Here is a 15964-nt window from a genome sequence, read left to right as displayed (position 1 = left end):
AGATGGCCACCACCACCACCCACATGGCCAGTCCACATCAACAGTACACCCCCCAAAAAAAGAAAAACAGCCAGAAATCACCACAATCCAATGCCATCCATGATGTTTACATTACAGAGAGTGAGACCACACCACAGGCACACTCAGTCCATGCACCACCACCCCTGGGCAAAAGGCCACACCAGCAGCCCCCCAAAAACGACAAAAAAAAATAAAATAAGCACAATCCCAGCCCATCCATGGCCTCAAATATGTTTAAATTCAAGAAGACACCCCACAGAAAGACTAGGCCCATGCAACACTCACCACCCCTGGGCAAAGGGCCCCACCAGCAGGCCCAAAAAATGACAAAAAACAATAAAATCAGCACAATCCCAGCCCATCCATGGCCTCAATGGTGTTTAAATTCAAGAAGACACCCCTCAGAAACACTAGGCCCATGCAACACTCACTACCCCTGGGCATAATGGATGAAAAGTAGGCAAAATAAGTGCAGGCCTCAGACACTGCCTCTCCTCAAAATGGCCCCTTACACCCCAAGCACATGTTGCCTGTACCAGCCAGCAGTCAAGATGGCCACCACCACCACCCACATGGCCAGTCCACATCAACAGTACACCCCCAAAAAAAAGAAAAACAGCCAGAAATCACCACAATCCAATGCCATCCATGATGTTTACATTACAGAGAGTGAGACCACACCACAGGCACACTCAGTCCATGCACCACCACCCCTGGGCAAAAGGCCACACCAGCAGCCCCCCAAAAACGACAAAAAACAATAAAATCAGCACAATCCCAGCCCATCCATGGCCTCAATGGTGTTTAAATTCAAGAAGACACCCCTCAGAAACACTAGGCCCATGCAACACTCACTACCCCTGGGCATAATGGATGAAAAGTAGGCAAAATAAGTGCAGGCCTCAGACACTGCCTCTCCTCAAAATGGCCCCTTACACCCCAAGCACATGTTGCCTGTACCAGCCAGCACTCAAGATGGCCACCACCACCACCCACATGGCCAGTCCACATCAACAGTACACCCCCAAAAAACAGAAAAACAGCCAGAAATCACCACAATCCAATGCCATCCATGATGTTTACATTACAGAGAGTGAGACCACACCACAGGCACACTCAGTCCATGCACCACCACCCCTGGGCAAAAGGCCACACCAGCAGCCCCCCAAAAACGACAAAAAACAATAAAATAAGCACAATCCCAGCCCATCCATGGCCTCAATTATGTTTAAATTCAAGAAGACACCCCACAGAAAGACTAGGCCCATGCAACACTCACCACCCCTGGGCAAAGGGCCCCACCAGCAGGCCCAAAAAATGACAAAAAACAATAAAATCAGCACAATCCCAGCCCATCCATGGCCTCAATGGTGTTTAAATTCAAGAAGACACCCCTCAGAAACACTAGGCCCATGCAACACTCACTACCCCTGGGCATAATGGATGAAAAGTAGGCAAAATAGGTGCAGGCCTCAGACACTGCCTCTCCTCAAAATGGCCCCTTACACCCCAAGCACATGTTGCCTGTACCAGCCAGCACTCAAGATGGCCACCACCACCACCCACATGGCCAGTCCACATCAACAGTACACCCCCAAAAAAAAGAAAAACAGCCAGAAATCACCACAATCCAATGCCATCCATGATGTTTACATTACAGAGAGTGAGACCACACCACAGGCACACTCAGTCCATGCACCACCACCCCTGGGCAAAAGGCCACACCAGCAGCCCCCCAAAAACGACAAAAAACAATAAAATAAGCACAATCCCAGCCCATCCATGGCCTCAATTATGTTTAAATTCAAGAAGACACCCCACAGAAAGACTAGGCCCATGCAACACTCACCACCCCTGGGCAAAGGGCCCCACCAGCAGGCCCAAAAAAAGGACAAAAAACAATAAAATCAGCACAATCCCAGCCCATCCATGGCCTCAATGGTGTTTAAATTCAAGAAGACACCCCTCAGAAACACTAGGCCCATGCAACACTCACTACCCCTGGGCATAATGGATGAAAAGTAGGCAAAATAAGTGCAGGCCTCAGACACTGCCTCTCCTCAAAATGGCCCCTTACACCCCAAGCACATGTTGCCTGTACCAGCAAGCACTCAAGATGGCCACCACCACCACCCACATGGCCAGTCCACATCAACAGTACACCCCCAAAAAACAGAAAAAACGCCAGAAATCACCACAATCCAATGCCATCCATGATGTTTACATTACAGAGAGTGAGACCACACCACAGGCACACTCAGTCCATGCACCACCACCCCTGGGCAAAAGGCCACACCAGCAGCCCCCCAAAAACGACAAAAAACAATAAAATAAGCACAATCCCAGCCCATCCATGGCCTCAATTATGTTTAAATTCAAGAAGACACCCCACAGAAAGACTAGGCCCATGCAACACTCACCACCCCTGGGCAAAGGGCCCCACCAGCAGGCCCAAAAAAAGGACAAAAAACAATAAAATCAGCACAATCCCAGCCCATCCATGGCCTCAATGGTGTTTAAATTCAAGAAGACACCCCTCAGAAACACTAGGCCCATGCAACACTCACTACCCCTGGGCATAATGGATGAAAAGTAGGCAAAATAAGTGCAGGCCTCAGACACTGCCTCTCCTCAAAATGGCCCCTTACACCCCAAGCACATGTTGCCTGTACCAGCCAGCACTCAAGATGGCCACCACCACCACCCACATGGCCAGTCCACATCAACAGTACACCCCCAAAAAAAAGAAAAACAGCCAGAAATCACCACAATCCAATGCCATCCATGATGTTTACATTACAGAGAGTGAGACCACACCACAGGCACACTCAGTCCATGCACCACCACCCCTGGGCAAAAGGCCACACCAGCAGCCCCCCCAAAACGACAAAAATAAATAAAATAAGCACAATCCCAGCCCATCCATGGCCTCAATTATGTTTAAATTCAAGAAGACACCCCACAGAAAGACTAGGCCCATGCAACACTCACCACCCCTGGGCAAAGGGCCCCACCAGCAGGCCCAAAAAAAGGACAAAAAACAATAAAATCAGCACAATCCCAGCCCATCCATGGCCTCAATGGTGTTTAAATTCAAGAAGACACCCCTCAGAAACACTAGGCCCATGCAACACTCACTACCCCTGGGCATAATGGATGAAAAGTAGGCAAAATAAGTGCAGGCCTCAGACACTGCCTCTCCTCAAAATGGCCCCTTACACCCCAAGCACATGTTGCCTGTACCAGCCAGCACTCAAGATGGCCACCACCACCACCCACATGGCCAGTCCACATCAACAGTACACCCCCAAAAAAAAGAAAAACAGCCAGAAATCACCACAATCCAATGCCATCCATGATGTTTACATTACAGAGAGTGAGACCACACCACAGGCACACTCAGTCCATGCACCACCACCCCTGGGCAAAAGGCCACACCAGCAGCCCCCCCAAAACGACAAAAATAAATAAAATAAGCACAATCCCAGCCCATCCATGGCCTCAATTATGTTTAAATTCAAGAAGACACCCCACAGAAAGACTAGGCCCATGCAACACTCACCACCCCTGGGCAAAGGGCCCCACCAGCAGGCCCAAAAAAAGGACAAAAATCAGCACAATCCCAGCCCATCCATGGCCTCAATGGTGTTTAAATTCAACAAAACAGTTGTATCATGCACCCCTAACCAACCCTGGTCCTACTGGATACTGTGGCTACCCACAATATAATTTATTTAATGTTCTGAAAAAGTTCCAAAATTTTACTTGCAGCAACTGTAATGCCCCAAACAAACTTACTTGTGAAAGTTGATTTCTAATGCAAAAGTGATCCAAAGACAGTCAAAAAGGCCTCAAATCCAAATATCCAGCAGCACCCACAAAAAGTAATCCTTCCAGCTCCAGATCCAAATGAAAGTGACCAGGAGATGGACAAAGCACTGGGAGGAGCCTGCTGGACAGGAACAGGAAGTTGGAGACTGTGGGGCACTTCCTTCCTCCCCCCCCCCAAAATGGACTCCTTGCAAAAAAAAAGGCCATGCAAATGTCAACCTGAGGAGTGATTCTGATAAAAATCATAATTTTCTGAAGGTTTATCCTGTTTGCTGGTGATTTTCTTGTGCGAAATTGCAAAATCTCTATTTCGCAAGTGCGAGATTGTTCCTTTCCGCCGCAACTACGTGTTCGCAATTGCGAACTCTCGCGAGGTGTGCTGTGCAAGGTGGCAAGCCGCGATTACGTATTCGCGGGCGCCAAACTCCCACGGGAACACGCAGCAAGATCTAAAATGGCGCGTCACTCGCAAAGAAAAACAACTCGGCAAACGCTAAATGACGGAAAGTGAACGCCGTGCACCACGCCGCGCGCCGCAACCAAGCAAAAAATCCGCCGCGAGCGGATTCACGGATTTTGGACAAATTCGCGAGCGTTCGCGGATTGCGAATTTGCCGAAAATCCAAAAAATCCGCGATCGGAGCGGATTTTACGCCCATGCTTAGTGTTGTATAGTAAAATAAATCTATTCCCTATCCTTGAGCGCCCCCCAGCGCAATGCGTTGTAATGACATGCGTTGTAATGGTTGCGTCGTAAAGGCACTGCATGGTAAATGTTGCGTTGTAAAGGATGTTTCCCATATGTGCAGTGGTAGCTGCTAGTGAGACTGGCAATGTATCTCCTGATGTGGCAAGCTAACAAGCCATACGCTCAAATATCAAAAGCCCCCAGCTCCAGTTGAACATAATAACTCAGGGCAGCTTCCCAAGTAAGAACGATACTTGCCTTGTACAAAGCCTTGGAGACTGAGGCATAGAAATCGAGGAACAGTCAAATGATTCAACAGAGGTAGAGGCTGCTATCAGTGTGGACGCCCCAAACACCCACATATCTGAAAATCTGGGTTCTCCTATCTGCAGTCGGGGAGGCAGTTTCCCTGAGGGAGAGAAAACTCCGAAAACCCCGAAAGGAAAAGAAAAGGGCCCCAAGATCATGCGGAATATGAAAGGTGGAAGAGGGCGTGGAGGGATCGGTAATATTACACAGATCAACGAAGCACTTGGTAGATTAAAAGGTGCAGCTAGCACTTTTAAAACTACGTTAGGAATCAGCCCTCTACGTAAATGGGTCTCATCAAAGGGAGAAGTGCGATCCATTATTTCTAGGCTCTCGTCCGCTGGATTACAGGGGGATGGAGCTGCTCCTACCCCCTCGAAGGGAGGTGTTGATTCAAATGTTAGTGTGGTTAGCGCAGGCACTATTGCACAGATAGGTGCTTGTAACCTGTCTCCTATCGATATCAGCCCAAAAAATACAGAACTACCAAGACCTTCAGTAATAGATCCTGCGTATTGCCATGCCCAAAATGAAGCTGTTGGGACGCTCTCTCAATCAAAGGAGGTTCTAAGTCTCAGACTTAACAGCAAAACCACAGTGGTTGGATCTTCATCCTCCCCCCTACATCTCATAGTCCTAACACAGGGGAAATAAGATCTAATGAAGCACTGAACCACCTGAACAGAGGGGGCGAAGGTGGGGGTGAACCCTCACTCTCTAGTATCATGCATGCTCTTGCTGCTCATAGAGCAGAAGCACAGGCATATTACCAACAGGCACGGGCGGACTCTAGTGACATCCAAAGAGTGTTGTCTGAGGTTACTAGCAAGGTCCAGCAGTTGACGGTGGAGGTCTCTGACCTGCAGGAGCCAGTGGCTGGCGCTGAGCAGATCAACTCCCATACGGTCAAGGTGGTCACTGCACAAGAGTTACAACTTGCTTCAATGCAACTTAAAATTGATGACTTAGAGAATCGCCAGCAGCGCCACAATTTAAGGATTTTGGGATTCCTGAGGGGAAGGAAAGTGCCGACCCTCGTGCCTATGTTGTGGACATTCTACAGAAGGCTTTTCCTGATTTGGAAGATTGGGACATGGATACGCAGGTCCAAAGGGCGCACCGGCTCCCACTCTTCTTGTCACCTAATATGAAAGCAAAAAAAACTATTCACGTCCAATTTTGGTTTTCTTTGGCTAACTTTTTGGTTATTTTTTCTGGGGGGGTCTGAAGTAACAGGTTTTGGGAAGCACTGGGATGAGGCTATAATTTGCTAATTCAGTTTAAGGTTTATTTTGTTAGTCTCTAACTATAGCTGGTAGATGATAAATGTATCTTAGTTGCTGGGTGGCGGACGGATGGGGGATGGTGTGTGGGTATGTCTGGGGCTCTTGGGGAGGAGTGGTCGTGCTGTCTTTCATTTGCTGTCATCCAGGACAGCAGGAAGGGGCGTGATTCCTTATCCAAGAAACGGGGTGGGAGGTTTTGGGGTGGTTTTGGAGGGGTTGGGTCTAAGAGGGGGGTTAAATAGTCACAATTTGCATAAAATAGCATAGGTTAAACTTGGAAATAAAAATGATTGTTTGTCATGCAGGAAAATGTATAATTGGGTTTTGTCAGACCACTATATGGTTAAAATGATTCTTTATAATGGCTAGAGAAGATTATGAGTTGGAATGTCTGTGGGCTCAATACACCCGGTAAAAGGCGATTGGGGGCGTAAGAATTTAAAGGATTTAAGCCGCAAATAGTGGGACTGGCTGAAACCCACCTCGCATGTAAGTATAGAACGTTATATAAACAATTAGGTTATGATTTGGTCATTTGTACCTCACAGACAGTATCTCTAAGGGGTGTTGCACTTTTAAAGGATAAATATTCAAAAATGTCTATACTTAGAACTCTTGCAGATAACCGGGGGAGATGGGCAATTGCACAGTTCTTGATCTTTGGAAAAAAGATTACAGTTTGTATGCTATATGGGCCTAATGTTGATTGTTCTGAGGTTATTGCTTATTTGAATTCTGAACTTCTAGATTGGGAGGGGGACCTTGTTGTAATGGGCGACTTTAACTTTATTATGGACAGAAAAATTTGACACTACTAATTCACGTGCAAGGGCCAGAATGGTCCATGTAAAGGCCAGTATGCGTGATTTAATGCATATCCATCGATTAGACGATGCATGGCGAACTTTATATCCTTTGATACCGGGGTTTACATTCTATTCTCATCCCCATAAACAATATTCCAGATTGATATGATCTTCATGAATTATGGGTTGTTGGTCGATGCAAAAATGATTGTGTGTCCAAAGATAACTTCTGATCACAATCCTATTATGATTGATATAGCTCTTGCAGGGTCTAGATTACAACAAGTGAAGGATTTTCATTTCCAAGACATCTGTTAAGTAACCCGGACTTTGTTGCCCACATGAATAAGGTCTTAGAGGAATTCATTTTGACTAATTTACATACCTCGTCTATGGTATGGGATTGTTTGAAAGCTCGTGTAAGAGGGGCAACTCTTCAGTATATAGTAAAACAGAATAGACAAAATAATACCCAACTTGCTAATGAACACAAGCAATATATCCAATTAGAGCAACAGCATGCCTCTGCATTAGCGACTAAAGACAGCGGTGAACAAGAGATTTATGCCAAGATTATTGAGATCAAAGCAAAACTGCAGAGAAGATTGAAAGATAAAATGGCTAATAACTTCCTCAAATACAGACTAAAGCAATATGAATATGGAGAGAGGGTGGGGAGAGTATTGGCGTACCAACTTGCAGACCAGCGGGCAAATTCTCATATTAAGTTTATTAAGGGAGGGGATTCTAATATCTTCACAAAATCCGAAGATATAGCCGAGGAATTTAGGAAATTCTATGGTATTTTATACCAGGAAACTAGACCGTATAGCCAACAAGCTGTGGGGCGATATCTACAAGACAGTGCTCTTTCTACTTTGGAAATATCTCAATCGCAGAGCCTAGAGACCGCGGTTGATCTGGAAGAACTGAATCTGGCTTTAGGGGCTCTTCCTAGTGGTAAGGCGGTCAGAGAGGACACCATACCACTAGAGTTTTATAAAAATCTTTAAGGTAGTGCTGTCACAGGTTTTACTTATGCTGTTCAACGTCATATTGGAGGGAGATGTTCCCCCCTCCTGGAGCAAAACAAACATTGTGGTTTTTTCCAAAAAGGGTAAACCGGTGGGGGAGTTAGGGTCCTACAGACCATTTTCACTTATTAATGCCGATGCAAAAATATTCTCGAAACTGCTTGCTTCTTGTCTAGCTCCCAGTATGCACTTGTTGATCTCAGAAGAGCAACATGGCTTTGTCCCAGGTAGGGATACAGTGGCGTATATAAATACAGCCTATGCTGCTTTTGATGTCACAGGTCAACAAGGGGAGCGGATTGGGATGGTAATGCTGGACGCCGAGAAGGCCTTCAACCAAGTCACTTGGGGGTTCTTATGGAGTACCATGCAATCACTAGGCCTTGGTCGGAGGTACATCTCGGGTGTCCAGTGACTTTATCGCAGTACGACAGCAGTTATTAAGTTGAATGGATGTACATCTGGGGTGGTTAACATTCAGCGGGGCACCCGTCAGGGTTGCCCACTCTCCCCACTATTATTTGCCCTTTATATTGAGCCCTATATTAGGCACCATCTTTTTAATAACTCTATCTCTCCTGTCTGTTATAATGGTATAACTTTAAAAATCACGGCTTATGCAGACGATATTGCAGTATTTACCTCTGGACCTGAAGCAGCGATCTATGCAATCACACAAGAGGCGCAATATTTCGATTCCATCTCTGGATATAAACTTAATCTCGACAAAACACAATCTATTCTTAACTATGTTCCTGCATCTCCTGCATCACAGCTTGGTGTTACTACTACAGCCACTTATCTTGGTATTTGTCTTAGTGGATGTATAAATGATTATATGTCATTGAACTATGAACATCTACTAAAACAGATCACCATAGATTTGCGTAGATGGCATAGGTTGCCTCTCACTATCATTGAGAGATGCAATATAGTAAAAATTAATGTTTTGCCTAAATTTCTGTATTTGTTTCGTTCAATTCCTTATCGGGTTCCAAATTCTTTTTTTAAGCGTCTTGATTCTGTGATTGGTAGCTTTATATGGGGCTATCATAAAGCTAGGAGAGCACTCAGATATATTAAGTCGACTTATGAACAAGGTGGTTTTCAGCTCCCTGATTTTAAAACTTATTTTTGGGCTGCCGTCCTCAATCGCATTCAGAGTGTACTTTTTGGACCTACGGGGGGGGGTAAAATTTGGTTAGCGTATCAGCTTACATTTGGTCCTAACAGTGGGTTTCTTCTTTACTACATGTCGGACCCAAATTACTTTAAGAGAGTTTGTTTCAAGGTAGTCAGGCATGTTTATAACATATGGCAAGATATTTGTAAAACTTACTCCCTGCCTGACCTACATGAATATACTTATTTATGGGCTGATCCTAGGTTTCCGGGAATATTCTCAGATGCTGTTTGTAGAAAATGGCAACAGGCTGGAATAATACGACTGGGGCAGATTTACGATGAAGGGGGTTTTAGGTCATTTGCTTCTTTAAAGAATGAGTTTGGGATATCTCAGAATTCATTTTTTAAATACTTGCAAATCAGAAATTATTTCCTACAAGGGAAGGGATTGTTTGCTCTTCCCCACTCCTCCGTCGTACTTCTGGCTATCTTTCTTACCTCTGGTCGGCGTCAGATTGGTAAAGCCTATCAGTGTTTTATGCAAGAAACATTGGATGATGGCTTGGTAAGGGTAGGCAAGATTAACCATATGTTTGGAACTGGAATTAATATGGAAGAATTTCATGACTCCCTGGCTACAATCAATTCTGCTGTCTCTTCAACCAATCTGAAGCTTCATCAGCATCATATTATGTTTATGTTATATTATACTCCGCAGTTAATTTCAAGATGGGCAAATTCCCAGGGTTCTCCAAAATCTTTTTGTCCGAAGTGTAAGCTGTATGCTGCTGATCTTAGACATATGTTTATATTATGCCCATGTCTAAACATATTCTGGTCTGATATTGACTCGGTGTTGAGTAGGTTATCAGGTATATTAATCCATATAACGGAAAGAGAAATAATTTTGGGCTTTGTTAGCGAGTCAAGTAGGATATCTAAATCGTTGGTTTGAATTATTATTATTGCGGCACGGCTCTGTATCGCCAGAGCCTGGATTGAGGCAGATAGTCCCAGGATCAGTGACTTCTGGTCGTTACTCAGGGGAGTCTTCGAAATGGAACTGGCTCTAGCAAAAGCACGGGGCCTACGGTCAAGTATAACATTTGGGAAGGTGTGGTCTAGCCTGCAATGGGATTAATTGCTGCTGCTGGCTTTAAATCTTTTGTAATATCTTCTAGACTTTGGGAGTGTCAATATATGTCGCTCTCATGTATTATTTTAATTGATCTGTATGTTTTCTTCCTTTAATATCTCAATTGGCCTTGATTCAGACTATTATTTACATAAATGCTGCATATTTTTTATTAACTATTTCGAGATGTATTGGTAATTTCCATTTATACTTGTGCTATATTTGGTTGGTTGTTTTTCTTTTGTTATGTTTGTGACAGTAAAATCTTATAAAAAAAAGAAAAAAAAATGAAAAAAAATTCTTTTGATGGTGTGTTTTTAACATTCAATTGATTTAGACATGTTTTTATAAGTTTTTTTTATAAATAATAACAATAAAAGAAATATATATGTTCTATCTTTAGTTTTTTGGCTCTAAGCTTTGAATTAGACTCCCTTCTGTATAAGTGGTGAGAGAAAAAGTGTGGGCGTGTGTGTTGTGATTTATATTTTCAACTTAGCTAAACTAAGGAAGTTTCTCTATCTAGTTGTATCGTTCCTAGACACCTTGAGTTGCTTTCAGAGATCTCTATTGGATTTTTGCATTTTTGAGGGGGCTTTTTGGAACACATTTGTCCTGCTTTGGTGGATTATACTTTTTCAATATGTGGATACAAAGGATGATCTGCGGCTACAGAACAATAAGCCACTTTTATTTGGTGGGAAGTTTTATATTTTCAATTTGTGTAACAATTATGTGATTGTTATATGGGAAATGTGTATTTTATCAGTTGTAATTAGTTTTTTGCAATGGATTGAGTTTGTTCGTTGATCTTTTTGGTTGGTGAGGTTCATATCGTTGTGGTAGTAGTTTATTTGAGGACGGTTACGGTGTATGATTAGATGATTGAGGGTGAAGACTGTGTGGAAACTATAGATGTGTAATACATTGTTTTCTGAAGAGGAGATTTGATTTTAATCTTGAATAATGATGCTCTGTCCCCTTGTAGTGTGGGGCCCTCTCTCTTGTTATATTGATCTAGTACAACCAGTTGGTTAGAGAGATGCACTCCTAGTGAGTGTTGATAATGGATTCTCTGAAAACTATTGAGTTTAGTGAAGACCAATTCAGTAAAATTATAGGCACGATTGGGAAAAATGAAAATAAAGAATTACTTGTTCCCAATAGATGGGAGAAATGGACTAAAATCATGAATCCAAAGAAAATACTCGCAAAGACAGAGATATATGCTGACTTCCTGATTGAGTATGTGAAGTTTGGGGTCATTCCAATAGGTTTACATGTGAGGAATGGACATGATATTTTTGTAAACAATAGAAAATATATTGAAACATGGACATTAATCGCAAACAAATGCAGCAGCGATTGGATGCTGTTTATCATTGATACAGCTCAGGAAGATGTTGTCATTGAAAAACAAGCAATAGAAGAACTAGAAGGTAGTATTATGGGTGCTACAGACCTAGAAGAGGCCAAGAAAAAACTTGACAAAGGAAATCAAGAGGCACATGTATATAGAGAATATCTAATTAAGAAGAAGACCCTGAAATTGAACAAGGATATTAATTGATCTAGTATTTTTACTGGCTTATCCCTACCTTCACAATATTATTACCAATAAAGGAAAGATCAAACATGGGATAAACAGCCCAGAGGTAAACCTCAATACCTTAGAGGGGGAAAAGCATGTTATTTTTTGCGAATCATTCAGTAGTGAGGATGATGGCCCAGTACAAGAAGGATGTGGAGGACATCCTTCTAATAGTGATTCCGAGATGTTTTAGAACAAAGACCAAAACGAGGACAGAGAAGCAATTCAAATATGGGGAGAGGTCAATTAATGAGGAAAAAACCTCCTGGAGAATATATTCAAACAAGGAGCCAGAAGTATTGGAGGTAAGGAAAGCTCCCATTATCAACCTCTCCAAAAGAACACTCAGCTCGAAGGAAAGGGAAGTCCTATAAAAAGGCTATAGTTTTGTCCCAACTACGGGGGTTATTTCATTTGACATAGAAAGGGATTTAAAAGCCTTCCTTTGAAAATTCTGCTTAAGTTGGTTCTTTGAGGGCTGCAATGATAGAAAAGTGAATAATAATTCAGGTTTGTGACCCAAATCCACCTTCACTCTCACTATTGCACAGGTGAGAAAAAACTGTGATTATTTTGAACATCAATGTACGTAAGATCTTGGAGGAATCATGCTTCCAGTCTGTCGATATGACAAAACAACACAGGAAAGCTTTGAAAGCCTTGAGGCAGGTTCAAAAGATTACCAACAAGCATTTTGCTAAGGGGGTTGGGGTGGTGGTATTTGACACCAATGATTATGAAGAGAGGGCACTGAAACTCCTTTCAGTCAAAGAACACTATCAGAGGTCCTCAACAGTAGATTAGTAGTACTAAGAAGAGAGGTTGAAGCCCTATTCGGGGAGGCAAAAACTGAAGAATGGATTTGACCATAACGAGAGCCTCTGCTAATCGCAGGTGCAGGAACTGCAGTGTTTGTGACCAATGTTTGGTGAAGAAAAACATTTTAACTCCAATGCCAAAAATATTCGGCCACTATTACTCTGAAGAATTGCTGCAGTACTAATGTAGTGTACCTCCTGAAGTGCCTTTGTGGTATGCAATTCGTGGGGGAGACAAGCATGGAATTAAGGCTCACAATATGTGAACATATGTTGGCAGTAAAACTAAAAAAAGATAAATGCTCTACTAGTTGAGCATTTCTTAGAAAAGGGCCACGTAAATACTGATATCAGGTGGTTTGTTCTGGAGAAAAGAAGAGGGGGTAACGTAAAGAAAATAAGAAAATTGAGGGAGCAGCGGTTTATGCTGAAATTGATAACAAAAGACGGGGCCTTAACAATTTGGTAGACTGGGATTGGTTTACCATCTTCTTTGTACTTCCATCCCTCAAGTGTGAAGAAGGGAGGTAACCTCAAATAAATGTATATGACAGAGCGAGCAGAGAGAGCAGAGAGAGCAGAGAGAGCAGAGCAGAGCGGTAGCGGTAGCAGCTGAAGCAGCGGCGAGCAAGACGCCATCGCCATCGCCATTCCAGCGGTCCTGCCAAGTTGCTAAGCTGATCGCTGCTGGTAAAAACGGCCTCCCCTGGAGCGAGCTTCTGGTGTTAAGCGGTGTTAAGCCAGGGGGCCGTGGGACATCATCGGTCAGTAGCGGGATACGGCGGTGAGGCGGCCAGACGTGGTGAGACGAGGTGAGGCTCATTGCACCAGCGTTTCGGGACGCTCTGCCTCCTGCTTCTTGTGTATGGACATAATTGGACATAATCCCCCGCCTGCAAGTGAATGAGGAAGGGAGGGCGAGAGAGCGTCTGAGCGGACGGCGGGCAGCTACTACAGCCTGTGGTGTAATTACGGATATCTGCAAGCTTACTGGGATACGAGTTAACTCTCACCCCACATTATTCTAAATAATCCCCCGCTGGCGCTTGGCGCTTGGACTGCTGGCCGTTCTATTGAATCCATTGAATCTATTGATCTTTTGAACTTGATGAGTGTTTGCTGCCAGTGGCCAGTAGAGCGCAGCAGAGATCCAGCAACAGTGAAAGAGTGACAGAGTCAGTAGCCGAGCAAAACGCCAGCAGTAAAAACGAAAGACTTGGCAGACCAGGCTACTGATTACAACTACAGCTACAGCTGCAGCAGGCCCTCATGGGTGGGAGGTTTTCGCACTGGCTGTATTATTGGCAGCATCTTAAACGCATTTTAAACGCGTCAACAAGCATTTTACGCATATTTAAGCACTATTATAAGTATTATTAAACCGCCCTTTCGGACAAACATGTAACTAATGGAAATGTCCTCCTGACGAGCTACTTAACAGCTGCGGCAGCTGCGGCAGACTATTGGCAGACTAACAGCAGACTAACTGCGTGTTAAATAGCTTACACAAGGGCTCCACCAGGCTCTACCATATACCTGGTAAAACTGACTTCCAAAGTGCCTTTCAAAGCCAGTAGTCACCCCACCTCATACGCTACACTTCGCAAACCACACCTCGCTATCCTCCCTGACGGCAGCTATTCCTATTCAGAGGGACAGACAGGCTTGGGAGGGGGAGTGGAGGTGGAGTGGAGTGGGAATTGGAGCAGAGTTGGTAGAGGTGGTACAACGGGCACAGATAACAGGACACCAGAACACCAAGGGATAAGAGAAGTACAAGAGTCTATACGCAGAAAAGCAGGGCTCAAAAGTGAGTGCTCAGGACCTCGGCCAGACTAGTGCTGTGGAAGGTTTGGGAAGGTCTGGTTAATATATAAACATACGACAGCCCCAAAAAAAATCTTGAAGCCAGAGTTTTAAGAACATGCAAACCAGACGGATCTTAGACGGATCTTATTAAATAAACCTGAAAGAATGAGATCTGGAAAAGTGCGGCACAACATAAGTGTAAGGTCAAAAAAAGACGAAGAAAATAGAAACCAGGGCGGCCAAAAGTCAAGTAGAAAAAGGAAGAGGATGGCACAACAAAGAGAGAGACTAGTGTCGGCACCTGAGCTAGCAGCTCCAAGTTCAAAACAAAGTACTATTGGGATCCAAAAATTCTTTTATATAAAGGACCCCATGGCGTCAATCTACGGGCAAACACAGGACCAAGCCCTCCAACCTAGCCCAATTACACCGGCACCAAGTGTAAAAGAGAATGTGTAGTTACAATCAAATAGCATGAAGGAGAAGAAAAAAGATTCACAGGACACTCATAGTGAGAGCAGTCCAACAAACAACCTAATAGACCAGCCACAAATCTCTCAGTCTTTCGCCAAGCAAAATAGTAACTTTGGCCTTGGCAAGTCCATTGTGGTAATAGCCCAAATAAATAAGAATGACTCTCAAACTCATGAAAGAGATAAGGAAATATAGACCAAGGACAAGGGCAAGGTGAAAGAAGCAACAATGGGGAATAAATTGGTGGCCGGGCAAAATACCGCACAGGATGACACATGGCCAACCTCCTTCTCCCTACCTGACGACATAAGCTTAGACAGACAAACAGGAATGGAAAAAAACACCCAATCCCAGTTAGAAGCATACCTAAAGATTAGCCAAGGTCCGCAAGCCAATTATAGATCACAAGAACATCAGAAAAACGGACCAGGTGGTAATGGAAGGCTGGAATCTACACCATTGCATCCAAGTGTCAACCCACACGAACGGGGCAAAGTCCAAAACAAAACTAGAGGATGGTCTAAAAACAATTTAAACCAGGAATCTCCAATTACGATATCATCTATGAGTAGGGCTGATGAAGAATCAGATGTCGAGGAAACACCGTCCAGAGAAGAAGATAAGACCCCATGGAGTAAAACATTATTAAACACCTTAGACCAGGCAATTAAAGCACTGAACTTCCAGTCAGATAAAATGGACGTTCAGATCGACTTAATAAATCTTATTGCGGGTCATATTTCAGGTATAAACACCAGGCTGGACCACATGGCAACCCTGCTTCTAGGGAGGGTTGATAAGGGATTCCACATAGAGATAATCCAGCCAAGCTGTGTATGTGGCAAATTAGTGGACAATATGTCAAATTTACCAGTCATATTAAATGACATACTAAGGGCGGTTCAATCATCAGTGGATACAAAACATAACATCAAAACTACGAGCTATACTGGGGCAATAAAATATGATGTCGAAATTGGGAGCCAACACATAGTAAGAGACACTACCCAAAACAGCTATGTAGAGGAAGAGATAAA

The sequence above is a fragment of the Lissotriton helveticus genome, chromosome 4_1, assembly GCF_964261635.1.
Source record: "Lissotriton helveticus chromosome 4_1, aLisHel1.1, whole genome shotgun sequence".
NCBI lineage: Eukaryota > Metazoa > Chordata > Amphibia > Caudata > Salamandridae > Lissotriton > Lissotriton helveticus.
This window is presented reverse-complemented; position numbering follows the sequence as displayed.